The sequence below is a fragment of the Argiope bruennichi genome, chromosome 7 (assembly GCF_947563725.1).
Source record: "Argiope bruennichi chromosome 7, qqArgBrue1.1, whole genome shotgun sequence".
In the NCBI taxonomy this organism is placed as follows: domain Eukaryota; kingdom Metazoa; phylum Arthropoda; class Arachnida; order Araneae; family Araneidae; genus Argiope; species Argiope bruennichi.
The window spans coordinates 46,972,140-46,992,803 of NC_079157.1; positions in this window are offsets into that span (position 1 = coordinate 46,972,140).

Consider the following 20,664-nt stretch of genomic DNA (forward strand, 5'->3'; position numbering starts at 1 on the left):
AAAGAGTATTGTTTATGTTAAATTTGAATGTTTTATTTGTGAGGGAATTGGTTGTTATGTAAATGAGGTAGAAAGGAATTTTGAAATCTGTGAATTTGCAGATGGGACATTTATTTCATATTTTGTGAAATCCCTTTCTAGCAACAAGGAGAAACCCTGCTTGAATAGTTTCTTGTTAAAACTATGCATGATGAGATTTGTAACCCTCTAAAGTCGATGAACATATACATAGGTGGATCTAAAGCCACATTGTTCATCAGGGATAATAACAATCTATTTGCACTTGTATTGGAACTTGATAAGTACAGGGTGGTTATAATTAAAGTGCAAGTTTTTGAAGGACTCTAAAAGAAAAAAATACTTGGAGTATGGTGAAGAAATTTGGTATATGCTATATTTACAAGATGGGGAAATGAATTATACAATAAAAAAATTTGTTCAGTTTTTTGTCATAGGTGGCACTTTTTAATGACATTGTAATTATAACATTTTTCTTTGTTAAAATATAAAATGCGTAATGTATTACAATATTTGTTCAATATGGGATCTTTCAAGTTCTATCAAATGCTGCAGACACAAGACATCGATACAGTTAATGTAGGAGTTAATGTTTCCTGCTGAATTTCTAGGATATGTCTAGTAATGCTGCTGTTTAAAGCAACGACACAGTTAGGTTTGTCCTTGCAGACGCGATCTTTTAAATATCCCCACAGCCAGAAATCGCAAGGTATCAAATCAAATGAGCGAGTTGACCACGCATTTTGGAAACATCTGCTAACTCTACGGTCAAGGCTGGAACCCCCCCCCTCTAAGTTTTCACACCACAACATCGGGAGGACGTCGACAGATTTACCGTGCACCAGACATGCTTACACTACGGTTCTTCAGTGGAATCAGATCTCGAACTCGAAATTTTACCACCAGTCCATCGCAGCCTTTGGAATTAGAAGAGTGATGTCCATTTTAATTTTGGGCTAGAATATAATTTCTAAGTTTCTTATTTTGATGGTTAAAATATTCTGAATGTCATGAATATTTATACATTATATTCTTTCTATCACTATTAAACTGTTGAAAAATATGCGAAGACCAAATTTTTATATAACGACCCGATTCTGTTAATCATACTTTGGAAAATATTTTTGATATTTTAATTCTTTAAATAGCAACGCATAAAAAATACTATTTTCTTCTGCCGTTAAAACTGATAATACAATGAAGTTTTGAATATCACTACTTCAGACGATTTTAGACCATTCCATTGAAGATAAAGAAAATGAAAGCGTTTTTTTCGAAATGATTGCTAAACTCTATCAGTTTTAATGGCAAAGGAGAAAAAAAAAATTTTCAATGGTTGAGTTATTAGTTGAGTTATTTTATTTACAGGATCCGTGGACTGCATAAAAATTAGATTTAATTAAAAGAATTTCCTTTGCAGTTCATTTTTTGACAAATTAAAGAATACTGTAAAATGTATATAAGACGATAGTTTTTGTAATGATAAACGTCTGCAACAACATTTTCGTCTGATCCTGATGAAATTTCTATTTACTCAAAATATTTTGAGCTTGCGTACAGCAATAAGCACTTGTTAGTTGCACGTGTCTTCAATGATGCTTTATCTCTTTAGAAAGTCAAATTTGTATTTTAAAACATCCCCTCATCGACGGAAAGAGAGATGTTAAAAGAACTGTGTTTTCATCCTTGACTGTTCAATTTTGACTATTTTTCTTTGTTCAGACCCTTTTGTAATAAAAGAAATCATGGAAGGCGGAGATTAATTATAAAAATGTGTTAGGTGTTGATTATGGAATGTATGATGAGCCACCGGTTTTGAGCCATCATTTTTAGCCACCAATAATGAGCCATTCAGTTTTGGATTTTTGTCGATCATAAATGAAAATAAAAACTTATATTTCGAAGGAAGTAATGTATATTAATAGATATTACACAGTCGCGAAAGAAAGAAAGAAAAACCCAAGAAATTTTATTTTGGTATCGTTCATTACAGAGTCATAAAAAAATATAGCATTTGAAAGGATTTAACATACGCTTAGAGATTTTTGAATTAAAAATTACATAAGTGGTCATTTATATAATGAAAAAAGAGCAAATTTCAAATTTTCTAATGATAACAACCATTTTTCTCACTAAATTTCAAAATTACATCGGACGTTTTTCCTAAAAAACAAATTTATTTAGTCTAGGTTGATTTGTTTCGAAATTTTGAGTTAACAAAATTTTGGCTTTTTAATATTAAAATAAATTTTTAGAATTTTATTCATATTTTTAAAAAATAGTATAGCTATTGACCTCAACTGGTTTTGCTACAAGAATACAAGGTATTTCACATATTTTGCACACGTACTTCTCATTAAAAATAATTTTTAATATACGGAAAAATTTCAAAATCAGAGTTTAAAAATTAGCATACACAATTAAATCTGAGCATAAGCTTGAATCAAATGTTATTTTAAGAGTTGTTGTAACGTAAGAATATATAAATAAATTTTTCAACAAAAAATATGAATCAAAATAATTCTCCATTTCCATAATTTTTTATTAATAGTCAGTACTTTTAAATGCTGAGAGTAGTCTCTGTCCTATTGATAAATTAGAATTTTTATTTGTCTACTCATGTAATGTTTTTTAGAAAAAAAATAAGAATCTGCGGAGAATTGGATTTTCTTTCCCCTAATTAATACTTTATGGGATTGTAATTGCTTAATTTTACAAACTTACGGATCAAATTATTTCTCTTTATACTTCATGCTTCACAAACTCAATATTTTCTAACAAGAAAAGGGCAATTTGAATTTGTTAACTTTTGATGTCTATAATGTGCTCAGTCATAAAAGTCCGAAATTTCATAAAATTAATAATTGTAATTATTATAATACATAATTGTAATTGTAATTATTATAATATTATAAATGGTATAAAAAGTTATTTGGGCTTTGAAAAAAATTATATAATTCATTTATTTTTACTTTTAAAATGCAAAATACATTTATTTTTTACACATATGAAATAAAATAAATTCAAAGAATTTTAATTATTCATGATGTATTCATTAATATTTTACTCTACCACTATTTTTATTAATATAAATTGCATGTTAGACTGGGTTCATGATTTTATTAAATGCGTCGTTTTCGCATTCCTGTAGGATTAAGATAATTGTAAGAGTCGTATAACCGCAAAAGCTTTCACGTTACTTTTTAGGAATTACAACAAACCTACGATTTATATATGTAATAATATTGCATAATACGATATAAAAAGTAATGAGAAAATGCATCTCATTACTTTTGAGATTTCAAAGGGTTAATTGAAACTTTAAATGAAGAACAAAGTCGTATTTAAACAATTTTTCAAAACAATAATTAAAAAAAAAAAACAAATTTCTAAAACAATAAGTTTAAATTTACTTGCTTGTCTAAATGAAATGTCTCGAAAAATGAAATTCCAAAACAATTTCTTTTAATACGCAAAAATACTTTTAAAAATATATACATTATTTGGAATGAAATTTGATTTTTAGTTTAAAATAAACAATTAATATTTACAAATAAAATGAGATATTATAAGAACTTTTAGATAAAATATTGATAGTAATTTTGGTATATAAATATCAAATCTTAAAACACATAATGCGACACATTTGCGGATAAAAAAATAAACAGAAAGCTGCAATTATATTGGTTGCAAAAGAATTTAAATGTAACAGAATGATCCTATGAGAAATTTGGAAATGTGTTTTCAAAAATAATTCTTAAAATAAATCATAATAATGTTCATTTTTCAAAAAAAAAAAAAAAAAAAAGTGGACGTAAATGAAAAGATTATGAAGAAAAATTTAGACATATTCTTCTTAGCAGGAGAGGCATCATAAGACCTACTGATCACGTCGTTGAAGCTTCAAAATCTACATTATTCCGAATTTTGACAGAATATGTAGTGGGACTCACTCCATATCATATTACACACCTTGTTAAGAGAAAGTTCCAAAGCTCTCAAACACAGGTTTATAACACAAGATACAGAAGTGAGCAATGTTCAATAAAGAATATGGACTATAGGATAGAAATGAAAGTGAATCGACACAGCGCCACCTATCCGTTAGGCACTGTCATTTATAACCGAATGAAAATCATGAACTTCAAGCAACATGAAACCAATTTTCACAGAAAAGAAAGCAAAGCTTCGCACTCAAAGGATTATACCTTAAAATTTAAAATGCAGTAAAGAAATTATTGAAAAATCCAGGAAGCTATCTGAGCAGAAAATAAAAAACAGTGTTTTTAATTTAGTTTTTTTATTAAGTGTTGCAGTCTCTATGTATTTATTTCCTTTTACTGATATTATTATGGGACAGATTAATATTATGCGAGCGAAGAATTATTATAACGTGAGAATTACAATCACTGCTTGGGGATGGCTTATATAATATAAATTTGAGGTTTTAAGTGGTATTGGAAAAAGCATTTTCCAAAGCAGAAAATGCTTTATCTATGCTATGCTTATTGGAAAAGCATAAATAAAGCATTTTCAGAACACTTCGAAACATTATAACATAAATTAATAAAATATTTCAAGAATAAGTGCATATAGATACCTTCGTTTTACAAAGAGTTGAAGCAAGCAACCTCAACCCTATCATTAATCAATCAATACTGAAGAAGATGAAGGCAGTATATAAATTTTTAGGAAAATTATAAAAAGATCTATTGTATCAAAGAAAGTGTTAGCTAACTTAAGAAAATATCTATAATCTTTGTTAAGTGAAGTATATATATCAATATTTTTCAAAATTCCTTGCCGTAAATAAAAAAGTCTAAATTTAATTGCATGCGTGACAAAACCCTCCTTAGCAGCATCAACGGGATATGCGAAAGTTGGACAATTCAGTAAACATTTGTCTGGTATTTGACCGGGCGTTGTCTAAATAACTGTTCTAGCCTGATGTGCGATTGTAGCGCCCTCATGTTCACATTTTGGATCTATTGACTTTAAATTTCACCATGCGAAACTAAACAACCTTTCTGAGTCCATGCTCATTTTGCTTATTAATAAATAAAATTTTAAATGCTGACTTTTTTGTAATTGTAACTGCGATTTTATTTCTTATATTTGACTATGAAAAATTATTCTTGCGCATTAATCGGGACTAAAATTAGGTGTAGATGAAATGCATATTCCCATCTTTTTTATGTATAATAATAATAAAATCTATCTAAATTACTCAAAAATGTGTAAAAGTTTAGTAAACCTCATCAATGAATAGTGAATTTTGATTTTTCTAATGTGTCAATTTAAATTATTTATCATATACCGATGCATTATTAGTATTATTTTAAAAAATAACGATTTTTCATTTTGTTAGATTAATTACATTACTGAGTAATATAAAAATTATTTTATAGGAAACACACAGACACACACAAAGAATATTTTTAAAACTTATCAATGTATTTTCTGAAAAGGAATGGCAATTATTTTATATCAAGCTATGTAATCGAATTCTAATAGGAAATAAGAATAATCTCATTCATTTCAAATGATAAATTAATTTCGAAATTCAATTTAATAGAAATAAATAACATTGTAAATAAAAAAATAACTACTGAGAAATAATCGAAAGAATTGAAATCAAACTGGGTGTGGGTGGAAGAAACGGTCAACAATTAAATCAGAACGAAGTAATTACACATGGTGACAGGACTTCTTGTTAAAGATTAACAAAATTCAATTAAATCGACGAACCTGGTTGTGAAAAGAAGATCACTTATCCTTCTCAAGAAGTTCGAAGTTTGGATAACATGAAACTAAATGCCTGTGACATCATACTTGTACTAATTATATAGAAAATGAGTCACAATTGAAGTCTGTTGAAGGAGAGCTGAAAATTGAGTTGTCCCCGTATTTCTAACATGAAATTCTTTTTTGGATATAAAAAAATGCTTGTTCATTAATAGCATTTTCGTTTAACAAAGATAAAATAAATTATAAAACTGATAGAAAGTTTTATGTTGATTATTAACATTCACTCAAATATGGAAATAATTGAATCAATGATTAAATTGGAAATCTGATTAGAAGTGCATTCTAAATTATTCTGCATAGAATCCCTCATTTTTAAGTGGATTATATTTTGCCAATTTCTCATTTCTAAATGATCCGATTGGTATGAAGGTACAACTTTTGATCGTTCATAAGTTCTTTTCATTTTCAAAGTCATTCCTTCTTTCTCGTTACATTTTTTTGTGCGAATTGTTTCTGCTTGTATCTTTTGCAATTGTCTTGTGTCGACTCTTCCTTTCCGTCTATGCAAAACTAGGCTCAATAATTATCTAAAACAACTCTTATTAATCAATAAATTTCGTTGATAGTGTGCACGTTTGACGGTTCGAACGTGCAACGTTAGGGTTCATAGCTGCGTAACAAGACCACTTGACTAAAATGTACACTCACTCGTGGAAGTTGTTATCTGGCTTATGATGTTACCAACACTATAGGATGGAATTTAATTTACTTTAACTGAAATAGAGGGTGCAATTATTCTTTTAAGAAGTTGATTAAAAATGATCGAGATGGTCATCTCAAGACTAAAACATGTAGATTTTTGACATTTGATACATATTAATCCTGAACGTTTTCACGTAAGGAGGAAAAATCATGAGCGCATTACTACCATCACGTCTTGAAGCTTTTGCAGTATTTTTTCTGTTAATAGAATTACGGCGGAAAACCAAGAAACTCATTTATTCGAAGCTCTTTTGTACAGAAGCAGTGGGAATTACGATCTATTAACTGTATAGTGGATCTCAAAATTGAGAATACACCATTCACTCTCTTCTTTAAAAGTGTAAAAATGTAATACAATTTCAGCTTAATATTTACAAAAACGTTAAAGCATGTATTAAGAAGTATATTGGACTAAAAAAGCAAATATGAAGTCTTCAGGATACTTAATTTTATGATTTTTTATGGATTTCATGCTATGGATAAACAAGATAGCTCAGTTCCAATGTCAGGCGAAGCTAATAAATTAAAACGAAAATAAATCGAAATATCTGAAGACACTATTGAGCAATGCGATCAGCACCATTGAAATGGAATCATATACCTGGAAATCGTAAATATTAAAAAAAGAATTGTGAAACATTTAATTCATCATAAGTTCTTTTTACATCCAACAGATGGCGGTGTTATAATAGCGTCTTTTCATCTGCTACCGGGGCGACATCTATATAATAACTGCATAAAAACGCTCATATTCAAATGTAACGATGTGATAAAATTTCAAAGAAATCAGTGAAGTTTTATTTAAAATATTCAACAAACCAGCATTTTCAATTTTATTTTCATATTTTTTTATTCTGACCATCTGATGTGATTTCTTGAATTAGATGTGTGAAGAACCTTGGTGCCTAAGCTATTCTATTCAGTTTGAGATAGCTTGTAAGACAGAGAAGGAGAGAAACAGAGGTCTCACTCTCATAGACGCTAATGGCAACTTTTTTTAACATTGTGCTTCTCTTAGACAGTAGCGCCACTAACTTCCCGCAATTGAACTAATCGGACTATGTCATCGTGACGTCGTCACGGCAGGAGAGGATGCCTGTCGCCATGATAACGATGTATAAAGTTTTTGCAATTGCTATCGTTATATTTTCTAAATTTTTTTTTATCATGTTTCGACAATTATAAAATTTAACAGCAGCCGTAATTTTTTTAATCCATTGTTAATTCAGAATTACTAGTATTTAGTCATCAATATAAGCAGTCTCAACTTTTTTCAACAGATTGGAGTAGATTTTATACTTTATTTTTAGATACCGACGGACTGAAATTTTAAGCTAGTTTTACTTCTCATTCATCTGTGTGAATAATCCACTCCATGACTATTATCAAAAAATTGTAATTCAGTATCCTTTCCTCATTATGTGAGATTCACTTTTTGTAGAAAAGTAATAATTTCAAAAAATGTGAAAATGTCACTTAAAAAGTATTAAGTTTATTTTAAATAAAATCATATTCATTTTTTATATATAAGCAGATAATAATTATCCCTTTCTTAGAATATGAATATTTTAAAATGAGGATAAAAAATTTAAGAAGTGTAAAGTATTTTTCAAATGAATTGCTTTTGATACTTTTCTCATTTTTTTTGTACAATTATAATTTTTAATAAATTAACCCCAGGAAATTATTTTTTAGGGATATTAACTTCGTATTTTCTATTCAGAATATATTGAAGTAATAAATTCAATTTTCCTAATTTCTCAGGCATTTTTTTAAAGATATAAAAATTTATGGAATGTAATTATGGTAAAAAAAATTCATTTGTAAAGTTAATTATCATTTTTTGTAACCATAGGGGAAAAATGTTATTTAGCTTTGCACCAAACTGTTATAATAAATGTCAGACTTAAAATGTTACAAAATAAATTTATTGAGTATACATAATAAAATATTACACCGAAGGAACATTCCAAAAGAATGTCACAAATATTTCACCTTCTTATTTTTTGTAATAAATTGGATTTTAATTCATAGTTCATTATTTTTATTTTATGTTTTATCATCATCCTAACAAAAGAAGAAATAAAAACTACTTGCACTTTTTTCTTGTGCTGTTCATGATTATCAAAAAAGTCCAAGTTTATATTGCACAAAACACCATCAAATTTCTTTTTATACATTCTTTTTCTTAAAATAAATAGAAGTTAGTCATAAAAAATTCTTGTAATTTTACAAAATATTGAAATACATCATTTATCGGCCAGTTATCGCAGATGTAACTGGCCGATAAAAGATGTAACCACAGTCTGAAAATCCCACAGCTTACAAAGGACTGGACATTAATTTATTAAAAGCTAATTAGTTATTAACTATAAGTTATTATCATTATTTTGCTTTTGGTAACTGAGCATTGGTTCTATTTAGAGTTGCTCGAAGACTTTTTAGAATTTGTTATTTATGTAAAAAAAAATGACATGCTTGGTTACCACTATAAAAATTAGACCAAGCATTATTACTATAAAAATTAGACCACATATTATGCCAAATGGCATTCTCACTGCGTATACTTTTCAATGGTTTTTTTTTTTAGTTGTGTCATTTTGATTTATAACATTTTCAATTGCAGACCTCAAACTTTAAAAGTTTCTGGAAGCTTTCATAATTTTGTGGCATGAGAATTTAATCTAGATGCCTAAAATTCAAATCTTTCTCTCCTTTAATTCCATGTGATGGAATTAAAGGAGAGAAAATATATGATATCTATTTTTATCGTAGACTAGTACATAAGTTCTGAACATAAGCGTCTTATTTTGACGGCTAAAATGTTCTTAAAAGACATAAATATTTATATATTTTATTGTTTCTTTCAATAATAAACTCATGAAAAAAATCGTGAAGACTAAATTTTTATTTAAGATCGGGTTCTATTAATCACATTTTGGAAATTATTTTTCATAATTTTAATCCTATAAATAACAACATCGACCGCCCCCTCCTACATTCTTCTGTAATTAAAACTGCCAGTATAATGAAGTTTTGGATATCACAACTTCAGACGATTTTCGACCATTTCAATGGACTATAAAAATAGAAGAAATGAAAGCGTTTATTCGAGTTGATGGCTAAACTACGCCAATTCTGATTGTAAAAGGAAAGAATATTTTTTTAAATGATAGAGTTATCAAGAATATTTTATAAACAAAATCCGAGGATTGCATAAAAATTTAGATTTAATTAAAATTAATTTTTTGCACTCTATTACTGACAAACTATTGTGAAACTTGTGTAGGAAGATACTATTTGTAATGATGGACGTCTGTTACAATATTTTCGTCTGATCCTGGTGAAATTTCTATTTACTTAAAATACTTTAAGCTTGCCTATAGCAATAAGCACTTGTTAGCTGTACGTGTCTTCAACGATAATTTTCCCCTCTGGAAAGTCAAATTTGTATTTTAAAATAACAACTCCATCGATGGAAAGTGAGATGATAAAAGAACTGTGTTTTCCTCTTTGACTGTTTCGTTATTTACCCCCTTCTGTAGTGGAAGGAATCAATAGAGGCGGAGAGTTATGATAGGAATGTGTGTGATAGAAGTGTTATTATGAAATATATAATGAGCCACGAATTTTAGCTACCTCTAATGAGTTACCCAGTTTTAGCTTGCTGTCAATCATCATATAAAGACTAAAAAGATTATTTTAAAAGTAGTAATGTATAATAATAGTTGATTTACTGTCAAGAAAAAAAAAAGTGCTACGCAATTTTATTTTGTCATCGTTCATTGTAGAATAAAAAAAAAAAGATAGCATTTGAAAAGAATTAGCGTATTTTTACAAATTTTTGAGTTAAAAATCTCTAAAGGGGTCGTTTATATATTGAAACAAAAACAAATTTCAAACTTTCCAATGACAACACCCCATTTTTCTAAATTTCAAAATTGCATCAGAAGTTCTTCTTGGAAACCAAATTACATTAGTTTAGGCTGTTTTGTTTCGAAATTATGAACTAACAAAATTTTGATTTTCTAATGGTAAGAAAATTTTGGACTATTATTCATATTCTTAGAAAATAATATAGTTATTGACTATAACTCTTTTTGTTATAAAAATAAAATGCATTCCGCATATTTCACACAAATACTTATCATTAAAAAGCAATTTTTAATATATATGAAAAAAATTTCAAAATTAGAGCTTAATATTTTCATGTTGATGTACCATTGAGTATAAACATAGGCATGATTAAAATATCTTTTTATGTGTTGTTGTGACGTAAGAATATACGAAAAATTTGTTAGCACAAAAAATAAAATAAAAATACAAAATTATTCTCTAATGCCATAATTTTTTATTAATAGTTAGTATTTTTAAATGTGGAATCTAGTCTATTTTTGTCAGAAATAAGAATTTTTACTTGTCGATTCATGTGATATATTTTATAGAACATTAGATATTGAGAAAAAATGGGATTTTTTTCTTTATTAATTAATTTGTGGGATGGTAACTATTCACTTTTACAAATCTCATTGAGCAAATTACTATGATGACAAATTTCATATTTTCTATCAAGCAAAGAGTGAGTTTGTTAAATTTATTGATGTTTGTTGTGTGCTCAATATTGTTACAAAAGTCTCAAACTTCATACAATTAATCCGACATAATTGTAATTACTATAATATTATAACTAATAAGAAATGAAATAAAAATAAATTCGACTTTCAAAAAAATTATATATTTAGTATTATTTTTTGGATGCAAACTACGTCTTATATTTATTGCTTACACATACGGAAAAGAGAATTTCAAAGAATTTTAATTATTCACGATGCATTAATTTATAATTTAGTTCACCACTATTTTTTTTGTATAGATTTTGTGGTATTTTTTTTTTTATCTTAGAGTTTTGTCCTAAGTTGGTCTGCTGTTTTTTTGTTCTTAGTCCATTGCACAAAACGCGTTGTTTCCACATTTTTGTTGGATAAGAATTATTATAAAAGCCATATAATACCGTAAATTTTTAAGAATTATAAAAGTCCTGAAACAATGAATCTCATTACTTTTCGAATTGCAAACAGTTAAGCAAAAATTATTTAAATGAGAATCGTAGAATCTCATTACGAAAAATTTTAAAACAATAAGTTTTAATTTACTTGAATATCGAAATGATTAAACTTCTCAAAAAATAACGTTCGCAAAATTGTCTTTAGAAAAAGTTCTATAAAACAATAACAATTCAAGAGACACCATTAAATCAGCCGCTCACGCCATTGAAGCTTCAAAATCTACATTATTCCGAATTTTGAAGAATGTTTGGGGGAACTCATCCCATATCATATTACACCTTTTTAAGAGAACGCTCTAGAGTTCTCAAACACATATTTATAGCACAAGATACAGAAGTCAGCAATGTACAAGAAAGAGTTCGTAATATAAAATAGAATTGAAAGTTAATGACCACAGCGCCACCTACTCGTTAGACACCGTCATTCGTAACCTAATGAAACTTCAATCACCATGAAACCAATTCTCACAGAAAAGAAAGCAGAGCTTCGCAGTCAATTGATTATACCTTAAAATTAAAAATGCAGTAAAGAAATTATTGAAAAATCCAGCAAGCCTTCTGAGCACAAAATAAATAGTAATGTTTTTAATTTACTTTCTTGATAAAAAGTGTTGCATTCTCTATTTGTTTATTTTCTTTTACTGATATGCTTATGGGACAGATTAAATTTATGGACTTAACTAATATTATGCGAAAGAAGAATACTTGAGATTAACAATCACTGTTTGGGGATGGTTTATATAAATCTGAGATTTCAAGTGGTATTAAAAAAAACTGATTTAAAAAAAATTATAGCTAAGAAATTTTTCGTTATGTCAGTAAATGTAGTATTTTCTGAACACTTCAAAACTTTATAACATATTCTTATAAAACACTTATAGACTAAATACAGGTACCCTATATCAGGGGTGGCGAACCTTTATGGATCAACGTGCCATTTTTTCTAAAGAAATGCTTATTGAGGTATAGACTTGCCATCAAATAATTTTGACTCTTAATTATTGTTAAAATAATAAAACTAAATACTAACAATTCAAAACTCTTTTTTAATACGAAAAAATACATTTTTCACTGTACAAAAGTAAAGGTTTTAGTTATTCGAGTAATTTAAATTAAAGTAACGTTAGTGAGACTTCTGTGCTTGCAGATTAGATGACAAATAACCTATATTAGGATTGTAAGATGTTACTTTTAGCAGAATGCATGTTGAATTGGTGCCATCTGCCGAACGTTTCTAAGAGAGTCTTTAATGCTACTCACCTCTGACAATAATGTTTTGCAGGCATAGGTGGATGAAAATAGGGTTAAAATAGGCTTAAGCCGATAGGCTTAAGACGATAAAACAGTTAAATGTGTCTGAAATCGAATTCCTTGTTTCCAAAATTTCGTTATTGGCATTTTTACTTATTGCTTGTTAATCTTTTTGTTTCAATCAATTCCAACTTTTTCCTTGTTTCAATAATTTTTTGAATCTATATAGCCTGGAAATCAATCAGTTGCATTTCAAATTCTTTTATTTTGAAAAAATAGTATTGGGACTAATTCATTTTATCAAAAAAAGTCACATCAGTGTAGATAATAAAATTCTGATAATTCCTTGAACTGAGAAAACCTCGCTGAAAATTCCTTGACTGAAGAATCAATTATGGAAATAAATTATTCAATAACTTTTTCTTCCTCTGGCTCCTCGTGTACATCCAAATCTTTGATATAAATATTAATTTAGGAAGTACTTGTAGTTTCTCGTAATAATATCATTCCTGAGAACATGTAGTCCAGCGCCAAAAACGCGAATGAGACCTATCATGACGATAATTGTTTTATTTGTGCTTTGAAGCTTTACTTTGAATTCACTGAAATGTTAGCATGTATCTGTAAAAACATCAATTTTGAGAGCCACATGATATCCAAACAACTGTGAGTATTGTTCAATTTCCCCCTCCCTTTGCAGAAACAGTCTGATTTCTTCCAAGCAGTCAACAAATCTTTGAAGTACGTTCCCGTGGCTCAATCAACAAACATTATTATACATTAGCCATTATATACCAAGTTGACTTAATCCAACAAAGCCTCAATTTAAGTCTTTTCGCTTACTTCAAACCTATTCATTATTATTACTTTCGCTTATTTAAAGCGTACGACGATATGAGGTTGACTATTTTTGTGACTAACGCCTTTATATTATCAAGAAATGTTAACCACTTTTAGAACACAAGGCTTGTTGTTGAATAATGCAGTGGAATTCAAGAATCGAATGCCCTACGTCTGTTTGAAATAAACTAATGAAAACAATTCTTTTTTGCATACCATATTTGAAGCACCATCAGTTGCTAAAACAATTCTTTTCAAATCAATTTCTTTCGCAGCGAGCGAATTTTTGATAGCCGTACAAATATATGAGTTTTTTGAAAAATGGAATAGGAACACTCGCGTTGGTTCGTAACACTTTGTAATGAACTTCTTTATTTTGAACTAAAATACAAACCGTTTTGATCGGCTGCGTTCCCAAAATGTTGGGTTGCCATTGATTGCACACGTACCAGTGGTCCGCCAAGCCTGCCCTATATTATATAAAGGCTTGAAGCTATCAGCTTCAAACCTATAATTAATCAATGAAACACTAAAAAAATGTCGCATATTGGTTTTTATGAAAATATAAATAAATCCATTCTATTTATTAAAGTGGTAGCTAACTTGTGAAAATACTCATAATCTTTGTTCAGCGAAAAGTTTATATCAATATTTCCTGCCATAAATACAAAAGTTTAAATTTAGTTGCATATTCTACAAAGCCCTCCTTAGCAACATCTACGGAATTCGTAAAAGTTTCAATTTTTTTTTTCCGGATAAATGAGTTCGTCTAGCATCTGACTGCACCTAAATCGAAATAACAATTGCTGTGGAATCTGATGTGCGATTGCCGCGCCTTCATTTTAACAATTTATAACCACTGATTTTAAATTTCGCCAAAGAAAATTTTAAACGCTGACTTTTTTTTTGTAAGTGCGATTTTATTTCATATTTACTATGAAAAAATCTCGGGCATTATTCGAGACTAAAATTAGGAGTTAATTTAATGCATATTATCCATCTTATGTATATTATATTTGGAGAATCTATCTAAATTACTGAAAAGTTTGTAAAGGTTTGTTTTCATTTTTATTTAAAATCGTGACTTTTGATTTTTCTCATGTAAATGGTGTAGTAGTTTAGATTATTTATCACATGCTGATACATTATTACTATTATTTAAAATAAAATGTGATCCTTTACTTTTTTAGATTTATTACTGAGAAATATGACTCAATATAAAAATAATTTTAAAGGACATATTTACACAAACACACACTCAACTTTATTAACAGAATTATTGTATGCATTTTCCTTTTGTGCCGTATTTTTAAGCTTATCAATGCATTTTCTGGAAAGGAAAGGCAATTATTTTATATCACTCTCTATAATCGAATTCTGATGCGAAATAAGAGTAATCCCATTATTTTCAATTGATTAATTAATTTCAAAATACGGTTCCTCTTTTAATAGAAATATACATCATTGGAAATGAAAATAATAACTATAGAGAAATAATCGGAAGAATTGAAAGCAAATGGGGGGGGGGGGAAGAGATGGTCAGAAATTAAATCAGAACGAAGTAATTAAACATGGTGATAAAATTTCTTTCAGAGATTAACAAAATTCAATTAAGTCGACAAGCTTGATGGTGAAAAGACAGGAATTAATTTGAAGATCAATTATCCTACTCAGGAAGTTCGAAGCTTTGAATACATGAAACTAAATGCCTTTGACAACATTCTTGTACTAATTATATGGGAATTGAGAAACAATTCTTTTTTAAGGAGAGCTGAAAATTGAGTTGCCTCGTATTTCTAATGTGGAATTCTTTTTGGGATATAAAAATAATTTTTGTTCATTAACAGCATTTTAGTTTAAGAAATGTAGAAAAAAATGTATGAAACTAATAGAAAGATATATGTTTATTAATAACATTCATACAAATGTCGAAGCAATTGAATCTATGATTAGGAAGTCTGATTAGACGATTATATTTTGAGAGTTGATTATATTTTGAGAATTTCTCATTTATAAATGATCCACTTGGCATTAACGTACAACATTTGATGTTACGAAAGTGTTTTCTATTTGCAAATTAATTTCTTTCGTAATACAATTTCTTTAGCAATTCATTTTTGTGTGTGTGCGATGAGTCGACTATCTCTTTGAGATTATACAAAGCTAGACTCTCTATAATTATGACAAAAGCAATCCCTATCAATATTTAACTTACGTTTAATCTTACGAAAGTTTTTTATTTATGAAATAATTTCTTCTATTGTTTTACAATTTGTTTTGCAAAAATTGTTTTTTTTGTGTGTATATCTTTATTTGCAAACGTGTGTGCATCGACTCTCCTTTTAGGTCTATGCGAAATAAAATTATCTATAATTATGGCAAAAATAATCGATGTTAAATTTCGTTGAAGGAAAAGAATTTAATTTACTTTAGTTGAATTAGAAGAAGCAATTATTCCTTAACGGGGTAAAATTAAAAATTATCGAGATGTTCATTTTAAGACTAAAACAAGGAGGATGAAGACATTTGATACATGTTCATCATGAATGCTCTCACATAAGGGAGAAAGGTCATGAGTGCATTGCTACTGTTTTGCAGCTTTTGCAGAAATTACGGCGGTAAATCAGGATACTCATTTTTCCAAAGCTCTGAATACTGATACTGATACTGATATACTGACTCATACTGATTTTCCCAAAGCAGAAGCGGTGGGAGTTACTATCTTTTAACTGTACAGTGGGTATCAAATCCCTCTCTTCTTTAAAGGTGTGAAAATGTAATACAAATTTACTATTTAATGTTAATATTTAAAAAAAAACAAAGCATGTAATATAAAGAATATTGGACCAAAAAAAAAGAAGCCTTCAGGATATTTTAATCATATAATTCTCTTTCGGTAAACATAAATTTGAAATCACAAAATTGAGTATTATCTAAAGAATATGTCAGTTAATTACCACTTTTTCTGATGGAAAAAAAAAGTATTTAATCATTTTGCAGCTGACTCGATAATGTAAACTTTAATTATAATTTTTAACGTAATCGTACACATAATAATAATAATTATAATAATGGGTGCTTGAAAGGATCAATATCCATTAAGTATTTTCAGTCAATATTTATAAATTTGCGGGGAGGGAACTAATCAGAATAGATTTTGATCGCATCTTTTACATTTAAGTATCTATAAAAATCAATTAAAATTTTTGTGTAATCAAAGAAACTCACTAAGCTTTTTTTTATATCTGAGTCAAATTTCTCCAAAATGTACCTAAATACATACTAAGAATTTAATAGAAAAAAGAAACCTCATTTCCATAGAAGCCATTTCGGAATATTTAATCCGACCACGATGTAGTCAACAATATCCCATTTCCCTCTTCGTTCATTCGATTATTAGCACTGAAATATGCCTTCCTGCTTTCAAGCTAGTGCATAGCTTCCATCAACAGTAATCTGATGAAAATTCCTGGAATTATTTTCGTGTTGCAACATTCGATACAAATGGAGAGTGGCATGATTAACTGTTAAACAGCAAAATTTCGGGTCACATGACAAGATTAATTTTGGCAGGAAGTTATAGATTTAGAATTAATCAAACAAATGGAAAGTTTGTTTACTCTCAGTGGATTTTAATATTATAGGGATCATAGATTTCTTGTTCTTTAGTTTAGTTTGTGAATAAACATTTGTGATATTAATACATTTTTTAGTGAGCAAAAAGCGGATACAAATTTAAAATGAAGGCAAATGATGTATTAATTCTTTTTGTTTTTTAATGCATATTCTAAAAGGAATGCATATTCATCTCAGATGTGGGAATGAGAAAATATCCAATAAGTGAGCAAATCTCGCTTCTTTGGTGGTTATATTATTGGCATGGGTTTGAGTTACCGCCACTGCAATAACGGAACGTAGATATCGGGCTGTGACTAATAATGGATATTAGGACTCCATCCTTATTTTCCGAATGCTGTAGCAAAGGCGATCATGCACTTAAATCCCGGATGCCTAATCAGGGAAGGGTTAACTTTTTTAATTAGTTTTTAATGTTATACATCAGGAGGCATCTCAGATATGGGGATCAAAAGTTGCCTATAAGTAAGCAGGTTCTCAGCTTCTTTGTGAGCATGTTGAGACTGGTCTTGCTGCTCTGGATTTATAGCTCATGGCGAATCGTACCTCCGAATGAAGGATCAGCGCATGTCTGCTCACAATGGGGGCTAAACAGTTTAGCCCGTTTTGTATTTAGAAATAGACGAAAAAAATCGCAGTGAATGACAAAAAAAAAAAAAAAAAAAAAAAACGTTCTGCAGTGGATGGGGGAAAAAGAAAGAAAAAGGGGGGGGAAACCGAAAGTGCTTTTGAAATTTTTAATTTCAATCGATTGGGTTTAAAATCTGATATATATTTTTTATTGTTGATGGAAATGTATTCAATTTCATTTATATTTATTTGAATTTCTGAGAAATTTTCTTGACACGTTGTTACGGATGGTCAGATAGAGAAATTTGGATTACACAGCTAACTTGATACACATCTATTAGATCTAAGATACACCCATTTAGAACTAAGATCATGTACCAAATCTATCTTGTCTAGCACTTTCCCATTCGATGCATTATCACCCACTTAATAAGTTCACTTACATAAATAAATTTGAAAATTGTACCACCTCTTTTTCCCCTTGAACAGAGAGCGTCCTCTTGGGGCGTTTTGCAGAAGACAGCCAGTTGAACCGCAGACCTGCACCCTGAGGTCGACTTTTCCCCTATGCGCAACACTTGTGCTAACGACGAATGCTTTCCGCTGGAAACCATGAAATCCCTCCACCATACTGCTCTTTAACCTAATTTTCTATGTGTGTCTGTAATAATAAGGGTTTGTGAATTTTGTAGTGTAGCTGTGTTTGTGAAGATTAAAAATAGTGTAATTAAAACCGAGCAGTTCCTTAGAAAACCGCAACACACCCACTGTTTGGCCCACGATAGCTCAGTTTTTATAAAACTCAATCACATATAAATGAAACATAAACTCTTGGACCCTATCTCCATTGCTTTATTCTCAACACTCTCAACACAAACTAAAAAGTTATATCATTTCTGCTGACTTATTGGCGTCAACACCCGCTATAAAGTGTTTGGGGGGGGGATTAGAGCAAAATTATTAAATACGCAAAGAAAACGGCTCCTAGGGGGCCCTGAAGATTTTAGATTTTTGTAATGTATTTTCCAAGAACGTATAATTTTATATTTATACTTGATTTTAAATGATTTTTTATTTGGACTTACACAAAATTAAAAGAATGTACAGTTTAAAGTTTTTGAATTTATTCTAAATTTTTTTTTTATTCAAATTTCCAAATTTTCATCTTGATAAGTGTGATTGATTTTTTCTTTCTTTTTTTGCAACTGATGATTGATTTACAATTTAAGAACTAAAGGAAATTCTGGGCTTAAATATTTAAACTGTATAAAAATTTTGTAGCAAACGATTACTTTTAAAATGAAATATTTTTTTTTTTACATATTGAAATATTAAATGCTCCTTTTATTCAGTTGAGTTGAGTTATTTAATATTCTATACAAAGAAATATTGAAAACAATTTTTCTAAAGATGGTTCCCAATTCAATGTTTTTGTAATTTCAATTTGTGCAATATGTGTTCTCAAAAATTGTTTATGATAGACATTAAATTAAAATCAATAAAAAATTGAGTGTTTTGAAAATACAGAAAGAGAAAGGAGGGGAGGGGTTAACTCTCACTTTCTAAGGGCCTTCACTACTGTTTGGAACTGTCTAAAACATTGAGATTCATTAAAAAATATCAAAATCGAAATTTCTCATTGTTCGTGTAAGAGAAAGTAAAAAACGTGATATATTTATACCCTGTTGACCTAAACTGATATTATCCAGCATGGTAAAATAGGAAACCCTTTTTTTACAGTTGGAAGATTTTTTGAGAAATAAATGCGATTTACCAATCCTCTAGAATTTCCAAAATCATGAAAATAATCGTAAACTTCAATTTCGCTATAAATTATTGTTTTGATTTTCTTCAAAACACAACAAACCAGATACATCCTCTGACGTTATTTCGATTTTTCGTGCGAAATAATATTTCTGTTTCCGCAAAAGTGAAATTAAATTTAAAAAAGGGAGCTCTTTCTTTGGAATGGAGTGGGTGTTTTTTAATCGTTGTCATGGTGATTTACTCCGTTTCCACTCAAACTGAATAAATCATGAATTTTTTTAAAATGATTATTTGAATATTTGTTACAATTCTTCGTAGAAGGGACGAGTATTATTCTAAATTCTTAGCTATTGTCAATGATATATGAAAGATAGTATGTTTTCTTACAATTAAACACATTGATTAGAATTTCGGACAACATTTTTACACACTATATAATTGCATAGCCACCAAAAAAAGAAAACGAACTATTTTTGTGAAATAGCTCGTACTGGTAATATTTTTTGGAAAAAAAATTGTCAATATAAATCTAGTGATTGTTTTACATTTGTCGAGTGCAATAAAAATAATGGGCGAAAAGGAATTTGAAAAATACCATAAATGCCAAAGCGCCATAATTGTCTTACGCTGCTTAAGTTTTGTCGATAGTTTTTCCATTTGCGTTTTATAAGTTAGTTTGGTTCTACAATTTTTTGGTGCAGGAATCATTCTTGGTTAAACTGCGTCATGTATATGGTTATAATTTTATCAAGCGCAGTAATGGTTTAGCTGCATGCGAAAATGTTGAATTTTGAAAGGTTTGCGAAAAAGATCTATGTCGAAAGATGGATTGAAAAAGAGAATTACTAAATTTGAAGAAATTGGCGAGTTGGATGTATTGTTGGATCTTCAATTTCGTTGATAAAACTTTTCATTTAAATTTCATATAGTCGGTTCCTTTAATTTTATATATTCTGATTTCATTTGCAGACAAATAATTTTTCATTTTTCATCTAAAACTTACGAAT